This window comes from Choloepus didactylus, chromosome 4 (genome assembly GCF_015220235.1).
Source record: "Choloepus didactylus isolate mChoDid1 chromosome 4, mChoDid1.pri, whole genome shotgun sequence".
Classification (NCBI taxonomy): domain Eukaryota; kingdom Metazoa; phylum Chordata; class Mammalia; order Pilosa; family Megalonychidae; genus Choloepus; species Choloepus didactylus.
The window spans coordinates 759,964-769,504 of record NC_051310.1 but is presented as its reverse complement, the minus strand read 5'-3'; positions in this window follow the sequence as shown (position 1 = coordinate 769,504).

The window sequence follows — 9,541 nt, the reverse complement described above, 5'->3', positions numbered from 1 at the left end:
GGGAAAGAAGAACTGAGGGAAAAGAAGATGGATAAGGGGATGAGAGTGAAAGGGAGGATAGAAGTCTAAAGGATGGATACAAGGAGGGTGGAAAGATGAGTAGAATGTATATGGAAGATGGAAAGAAGAGACAGAGAAGGGGAAAAGCAGAGGGTGGAAGAAAAACAGTAGATGAATAGTTGGGATGTTGGAAGGAAGAATGAAATGGACAAGGGAAAGATGAAAGGAAAATTGTGTGGGTTTGGTAAAGCCGCCAGAAGGCAATATACCAGAAATGGGTTGGCTTTTACAATGTGGATTTATTAACTTAAAATTTAGAGTTCTTAGGCTGTGAAAATGCCCGTCTCAAGGCATCACCAGGACGATACCTGTACTCTGAAGACAGGCTGCCGGCATCCAGGACTCCTCTGTCCCAGGGGAAGGCACATGGCCAGTGTCTGCTGGTCCTTCGTCCCAAGTTTCATTGCTTTAAGCTTCTGGCTTCAGTGGCTTCCTCCCTATTTTCTGTGTTCCTTTCTCAGTTTTTCCAGGGATTTTTCCTGAGCTTCTCCAGGGCTTTTTCTTTTCTTTTCTTTTCTTTTTTTTTTTTGTCCTCTCACCTTGCATGGGGTCAGTCATATCTCAATAGAAATAACCTAATCAAAAGGTCCCACCCACAATGGGTCTGCACTCACAGGAATGGATTAAAGGAGCATTATCTTTACTGGGGTATGTAAGAGCTTCAAATTACCACCAATGTGAAGGATAAGATTGATGAATAGAAAGAACTTGAAAGAAATTGTGGCACAGTCTATGTGGATGGGTGGGGAGGAGGTGAGACCAGAGGATGAGCAAGTGGAATGAAGGAGTGTGGGTGGGAAGAAGGGAGTGGTGATGTGAAGGAGGAGGCTTGGGAGGCTAGCAAGGGAGGATAGGGTGAAGGGTGGGTGACAGGAAGTTAGGGTCGTTAGGTGGATGGATGAATGGCATGAAAAGGAGGGCAGGTAAAAGGGGAGGTAAATAGAAGATGTGTAAGATGGAGGGAAGTATTCACAGCATGGCTGAGAATCTGAGTGGACACATGCTTCCTAGAATACCAACCATTTTCCACTGAAGGTAAAATGGATATAACATTGCTGGTTCTAGCCATGATCAATCATTTGCATAACTGAACATAGAAACAATTTTCAAAATGTTTATAAAATTTATGTATGATTTTAGATGACTTTGTGTAATGAAATCAGTAAAGTGCTACTTCTTGTAGCTCTCCATAAGAACCACAGACACAGCTCCCTCTCTCTGAGGTGCTACTGAAGTGGTATTCGCTATACGAAAATGAAAGTTCATAGACAAGACAGATTCCTTACCTAGTGTCTAGTGTGCCTTGCTTTTTTTATCCCATTTTTTGTCCAAAGGTTATTAGGTTCATGCTCAGCAACCCAGCCTCCATAAAACACACTGACACTTGCCCACACACACACACTTGCAAACCTCAATGAACACATCACATCACACCATAATCATATCTTCTCTCCTAGCAGTAAGAAAAATTATAACTGGAGGAAAAGGACTTGAAATAGACATGGACATATCCAGGCTGTCATGAGAACCAGAAATCCATGCAACTTACACCTCTCCAAGCGGTATTATTTTCATATGACTGAAATCACTGGAAAAGGCAGCATTTGCTGTCCCTCCTGCAGTGTGTGTCTCAGCTCTCTTCTAGGGTTACTTGATGACTTTCCTGTGAACCTGCTATCCTTCTTCTCTTGCCTTCTCCTCCAATAGTTTCCATGTTAATTCATTCAATAGTGTTTTGTACATGTGATCTAAGTACCAGAATTTTACAAACCGCAGCATTGGTCAATAAGGAAGCAAAAGGAGGGTGACAAAGAGCAGAGGAACTTCTCCATTGGCTGTTGGGGACCCCAAGCCTGGCCCTGTGACCCCCTCCCTCTGCTCTGCCCCCAGCCCTGAGGACCCACCCCTTCCAGGCTGCCTGGTCTCAGCCCTTTCTTCTCCAAAACATGGAAAAAGGTCACAACAGGTGTCTGCACTTGATCTGCCACCTGCTAAGGGGAGCTCGTCCACACGAAGAAGGCAGCCACTGGAAGCCATCTAATGGGCCATCACTCCTGGATTTCCGCTTCTGAAAAGCAAAGGAATGACCTGAACAGGGGAGTCAGAAGGGGGTGCAGACACCTTGAATGGCCTCTTCCCCTCCTCCCCAATCCACACTGGTATACCCCTAATCTGCCCATGGCTCCACAAGATCTGACATTCCTACATCATGGAAGCAAGAATCATCCCTAACCAGCTGCACTATTTGTACAACATTTAATATATATGAACTGCTTCTGCACACAACATTCTTGGTCAAAAGAGCTCTATATCTTTATACATTCATCAAATGCTCCCAAGAGTGATTCCATGTTTCAGACCCTGGGATGGGTGATGGGGAGCAGGGGGGATGTGCACATTACCCTCGTTTGGAGGCTGGGGTCTCCTTGAGGGCAGGCTCATGCCTTGGCATCTACACAGTCCCAGCATTTAATACAGAACCTGACTCAGAATCTGTTACTAACAATTAAATGATGAATAAAGAAGACTTCAATATTAGCAGCTTTAAGCACATAATTTTAAATGTGAGCAATTCCTAAAAATTTAGCGTTTGGAATATAAGAAAGATAAACTCTGGATTAATCTAAGAAGCTGACTCAAGGGAGATTCATATCAATTTAATTTATACTTCCTAAAAATTATCAAAAAAATGTTTTTTCAATCTTGAATATTTCAAGAATGCTCAACTTTATCCTGTCTTCAAATTCAGCTTTTCAAGATAAGAAATCCCTTAGGATTTATATTGCTAATTGGTCGCTTAAAAAGTAGCTACCATATTTGTTTTCCTAGTAATTGATGCTTCCAAGAATCTCAACAAGAGATAATGAGGTATCACCTCCATTAAATGTAACAAAGGCAATATGCCAATGCTAAGTGTATATGAGAGGGGGATTCTTGGTAGTGGTGTTATCCTCTGTCCTTACTATTATATTGTATTGTATGACATGTTATTTTTCTTTTTATCATCTTTTTTATTATTGCTTAAAAAAAAACCCAGTTTTTCTTGTAGTAATCAATATGTTCCAGTGCTGTTGTGGTGATAAATGTACAACTTTATGATGATACCATGAACAACTGACTGTGCACTGTGGATGAATGTATGGTATGTGAATATAACCCTATAAAATTGTAGGAAAAATATATATAGGAGTAAAAGTGTTGGAGAAAACATGGTGAGAGGGATGTACCTATCTACTGTTGATGAGCAGGTAGAATAGTGTAGCTCTTCTGGAGGTCAGTGTGGTGGTTCCACCAAAAGTTAAGTATGTGGGGACCATAAGGTCCTGCAACCTCATTATGAGGTATGTCATTTGAAGATCTGAGAGCAGGGACATGAATGGATATTTGCAAACTGGTGTTCATGGAGGCAGCAATCATGATTTGCAACAGGTAGAGGTGACCTAAGGGTACATAGACTGAGGAACAGAATGGTGAGCTGTTGTGTATGCATACAATGGAATATTTAGCACCTACAAGGAGTGAAGCTGTGAGAGAGACGAAGAGGTGAATGGATCCTGTACACAACATTTGAGTGAAGCATGCCAGAAATAAAGGCAGGCACTATAATGCCTTGCCAATATGGACTAACTACAATGTGTAAACTAAGAATTGAATCTTAGAACATAGCCTAATGTGGACTTGATTATTAATAGTCCCTTACAGTAGTCAACTCTATTCCTGAATTGTAATGCCTATATCTAAACTTTGAGATGCTGATCCCTTAGTGTATGACCTGATTGGTCTCTGGAACAATGCATATCTCTGAGACACCTGAAACTCGGAGGTAGAGCTTGGCAGATATGAATGTCAGTATTAGTGCAAACAGCATCTGTTAAAAAAAAGGCTGAAAAAGAGCCCAGACTTCAATCAGTGATATGAATGAAGCAGATCTGGTTAAGACTATGGCAAATCAGGCCAAAGGGTAAAGGTTGAAACTGACTGTGTTTTAAAACTTCAACTTCCATGTGAGACCAAGGGAAGAGATGTCTATTTGGTGCAGGATCTATATTTTCTAAACAGTATAACTACAGTCGGTTTGTTCAAACACCACAATTGCATGGAACTTTGAATAGGAAGTGAGATACAGTGGGTTTATATAGGTTAGAGTGAAATAGTGACAGATCCCAAAGTAATTTGGGCAGAGAATAAAAAATATATTTACAGCCCCCCACCCCCACCCCGAGGAGCTGGGGGAAGGTGCAGAAGTGTTGGACTTCCTCACCTGGACTGGTGCTGATGTTGTCACCAACATTGGGACTGGCGGTTTGATGTGCCGAGCCCTCTATCATGGGACTTGCCCTTGTGGGGCTCATTACTGCAAAGGAGAGGCTAAGCTTGCATATAATTGTGCCTAAGAGTCTCTCCCTGAGTACCTCTTTTGTTGCTCAGATGTGGTCCTCTCTCTCTCTAACTGAGCCACCTTGGCAGGTGAACTGACTGCCCTCCCTGCTATGTGGGACCCAACTCCCAGGGGTGTAAATCTCCCTGGCAACACAGGATATGATTCTCGGGGATGAATCTGGACCTGGCATTGTGGGATTGAGAATATCTTCTTGACCAAAAGGGGGATGCAAAATGAGATGAAATACTTTCAGTGGCTGAGAGATTTCAAGTGGAGTAGAGAAGTCACTCTGGTGGACATTCTTATGCACTATATAGATAACACCATGTAGGTTTTAATGTATTGGAATAGCGAGAAGTAAATACCTGAAACTACCAAACTCCAACCCAGTAGTCTGAACTCCTGAAGATGATTGTATAATAATGTAGATTACAAGGGGTGACAGTGTGATTGTGAAGGCCTTGTGGATCACACTCCCTTTGTCTAGTGTGTGGATTGATGGGTAGAAAAGTGGGGACAAAAACTAAATGACAAATAGGGTGGGATGGGGGATGGTTTGGGTGTTCATTTTTTACTTTTATTTTTTATTCTTATTCTGATTCTTTCTGATGTAAGGAAAATGTTCAGAAATAGATTGTGGTGATGAATGCATAACTATAAGATGGTAGTGGGAACAGTTGATTGTACACCATGGATGGTTGTATGGTTGTGTGAATATATTTCAATAAAACTGAATTAAAATAAAAAAATGTAACAACCAAAAAAAAAAAAGAAAAAAAGATAATGAAGTATCAGTTATCAGCATGAAGTAACTAGTAATTACTGAGCTACATGGATGCTTTCTGAGAAAGAGGTGGTGGGATATATCACGAATCCCGTGAGGCCCTGGGGACTGTGCTACAAATGGAGGCCAGTCATCACCTCACCAGAGACTCACCAGCCCTTCTCTGACAACAGCAGATGAAACCTCCAAGTCCAGCCTTTAACATGGAACCACCCCATTCAGGTGCCATTTCCATTGGGGTATTCCTACTGGCACAAGGCAGCTGGATTTCTCATGTAAGAATATATTTGGGGCCATGTCAGGAAGGAGAGATTCAGGATGGGTCCAGGTGACCCCTCCAAGGAGAGCTGTCCCCCTTCCTCCCCAGTGGAGCCTGGGTTTGCAGACCCCTCCTCAATCCCCAAAGACCAGGGCTGAGAAGGAAGCTCACCCTTGAAGGCTGTCTCATCTTGGTTGAGGACTGAGCCAGTTCTTCCCTGGAACACTAAACACTTTCCTGCAGTACTTCATGCATTAGCAGAGATCAGCCATTTTTAGGGCTATGGAATGAATTTTGTGGATAATACAAATTTTGTGTCATAGTTCAGTTGGCCTCCTCTCTGGCACCAGGGATCCTGGGATATGGGGGAGCAATCTGGGGTGCCCAGCATTTGAATAAGAGACTATGACTATGAGTAAGCACATTTATGTGGGGTTCTGTCCAAATATTCTCTTGCTACTCATGTATTTTTTTGTATTTTAATGACTATGAAGCAGAATGCATTGTTGAATCAAAATTCTTTTGAGGTACTGGAAGGTTTGAACATGAAGGGACAATGTGAGGGTATATTGGGCGAAGAACTGTTTTATGTGGGGTTGTGATGGAAGTGACATGGCCCTCTGCACTGTCAAAATCCACAGCTCTGTGAATGTTGGGATGGGGAGAGATGGAGTGTAGACTCCAACAAATGAATCTAATGTATAAATAAACAATGTGGCCACTGGAAGGGGGAGAAGGAAAGGAGCCCACCAACATGACTTTGGGAAACTCTGTTTTGACTGGAATCAATAAGGCAAACAGCAAAAAGATCTGCAAACAAACACAAGTTGGCAAATTTGCTTCTCACCAGGTACAGGGTAGCAACTCAGAAACTACTTTATTCATATATTAGGTATGGACAAATTGACAGTGAGAACTGAGTTTTCCCATGTTGAGAAAAGAAATTACAAATAGGCCAGGGGTGGGGACAGAGGCCAGAATAAACCCTGTGGTGTTGGATCATGTTGGAGGTATCAATGTAGACTCATTTTTAATATATATGCATATAGGTGGTTAGATACAGTAAGAAATAGATAAGTTTTACACATAGATTAGTATGAAAGGCATATGAAGCAGGGACACTGCAATATAAATGGGCAGACCTCATCATTGTTCTTTTTTTTATTGAGATTGTTCACATACCATACAATTATCCAAAGATCCAAAGCATACAATCAATTACCCATGGTACCATCATACAGCTGTGTATCCATCACCACAATTAATTTTTTTTCAATTTTTAGAGCATTTTAATTGCTCCAGAAAAGGAATAAAGACAAAAAAAGGAAACAAATCCTCCCATAACCCTAAGCACCCTCTTCCACTATTGATTCATAGTTTTGCTATAGCACATTTGTTCCTGTTAATGAAAGAAGGTTAAAATACTACTAACTGTAGTATATAGCTTGCGATAGGTATATTTTTCCTATATGCCCCTCTATTATTAACCTCTAGTTATAGTGTCATACATTTGTTCTAGTTCATGAGAGAGATTTCTAATATTTGTTCAGTTAATCATGGACATTGTCCACCACAAGATTTACTGTTTCATACATTCCCATCTTTTAACCTCCAACTTTCTTTCTGGTGATATATGTGACTCTGAGCTTACCCTTTTCACCACATTCACACACCTTTCAGCACTATTAGTTATTCAGCACTAGTAGTTATGCTACCATCATCCCTGTCCGTTTCCAAATGTTTAAGTTCACCCTAGTTGAACATTCTGCTCATAATAAGCAACCACTCCCCATTCTTTAGTCTCACTCCATATCCTCGCAACCCATATTTCATGTCTATGAGTTCACATATTATAATTAGTTCATATCAGTGAGACCCTGCAGTATTTGTTCTTATGTATCTGTCTTACTTCACTCCATATAGTGCCCTCAAGGTTTCCTCATCAACCCATTTTTAAGATGGTTTTGTTCATACATTGTATATTCCATCCTAAGTAAACAATCAATGGTTCCCTGTATAGTCATGTATTTATTATTCACCACCATTGCCACTATATATATAAGGGCATCTCTGTTTCTTCCACAAAGAAGCAGTAAGAGTCAAAGAAGATAGAGAGACAAAAGAAAAAGAAGAAAGAGAGAGAAAAAGAAAACATAACAGCTAGGAAGCACCAAAAGGAAAGATAGCATTAAAGTAAAGAATAAAGAATCAGACAATATCAGCAATGTCAAGACTCCCATACCCTTCCCCCATTCCCCTCCATATGCATTTAGCATTGGTATATTGCCTTTGTTATGTTAAAGGAAGCATGATACAATGTTTCTGTTAATTACAGTCTCTAGTTTGCATTGATTGTATTTTCCCCCAAATCCATCCAATTTTTAACACCTTGCAATGTTGACATTCATTTGTTCTACTTCATGTAAAAACATATTTGTACACTTTATCACAATTGTTGAGCACCCTAGGTTTCACTGAGTTATACAGTCCCACTCTCTATCTTTCCTCTTTCCTTCTGGTGTCCCACATGCTCCTAACCTTCCTCCTTCAGCCATACTCACAGTCATCTTTGTTCAGTGTACCCACATTGCTGTGCTACTATCTCCCAAAATTATGTTCCAACCTTCTCATTCCTGTCTTTCCCTTTCGAACTGCATTGCTCCTTTAGTGTTTCCTGTAGAGCAGGTATCTTTTTCACAAACTCTGCCATTGTCTGTTTGTCAGAGAATATTTTAAGCTCTCCCTCATATTTGAAGGACAGTGTGATGGTTAGGTTCATGCGTCAACTTGGCCAGGTGATGGTACCCAGCTGTCTGGTCAAGCAAGCACTGGCTTAACCATTGCTGCAAGGATGTTTGTGACTGGTAAATAAACCAACAGGCAGGTTTATTAAATCATCAGTTAATTGGCTGCAGCGGTGACTGATGACATCAATGAAGGGCATGTCTTCCACAATGAGAGAATGCAGTTTGTTGGATTTAATCCAATTAATCAGTTGAAGACTTTTAAGCGAGACAGATAGAGGACCTTCACTTCTTCTCTGGCTGCCCCACGAAACATTTCTTGAGGAGTTCATCAAAGTTGCAAGTTCATTTCTTGAGGAGATCATCAAACACATTCACTGAAGTTGCTAGTTTGTTTCCTAAGGAGTTCATCAAACATCTTCATTGGAGTTGCTAGTTTGCTGCCTGCCCTATGGAATTTGGACTTGTGCATACCCACAGTTGCTTGAGACACTTTTATAAATCATATATTCCTAGATACCTCTCATTGATTCTGTTTCCCTGAAGAAACCTATCTAATAAAGGCAGTTTTGCCAGATACAGGATTCTTGCTTGGTGGTTTTTCTCTTTCAGTATCTTAAATATATCACCCCACTTCCTTCTTGCCTCCATGGTTTCTATTGAGAAATCCACATATAATCTTATCAAGCTTCCTTCGTATGTGATGGATAACTTTTCTCTTGCTGCTTTCAGGATTCTCTCTTTATCTCTGACATTTGATAGTCTGATTATTAAGTGTCTTGGCATAGGTCTATTCAGATCTATTCTGTTTGGGGTATGCTGAGCTTCTTGGATCTCATAATTTTATGTCCTTCATAATAAATGGGGAATTTTCATTGATTATTTCCTCTAGTATTGCTTCTGCCCCTTTTTCCTTCTCTTCTCCTTCTGGGACACCCATAACATGTACATTCCTGTGTTTCATGTTGTCATTCAGTTCCCAGAGACATTGCTCATATTTTTCCTATCTTTTCTCTATCTGTTCTTTTGTATGTAGGTTTTCAGGTGTCTTGTTCTTAGTTCCTGAGTGTTTTCTTCTGCCTCTTAAGATCTGCTGTTGTATGTCTCCATTGTGTCTTTTGTCTCTTGTGTTGTGCCTTTCATTTCCATAGATTCTGCCAGTTCTTTTATCAAACTTTCAATTTCTACCTTCTGTACACCCAGTGTTTTCATTATGTGCTTCATCTCTTTTGCTGTATCTTCCCCAAACTGCTTTGAATTGATTTAGCATTATTTGTTTAAATTCCTGTGTCTCAGTTGAAGTGTAAGTTTGT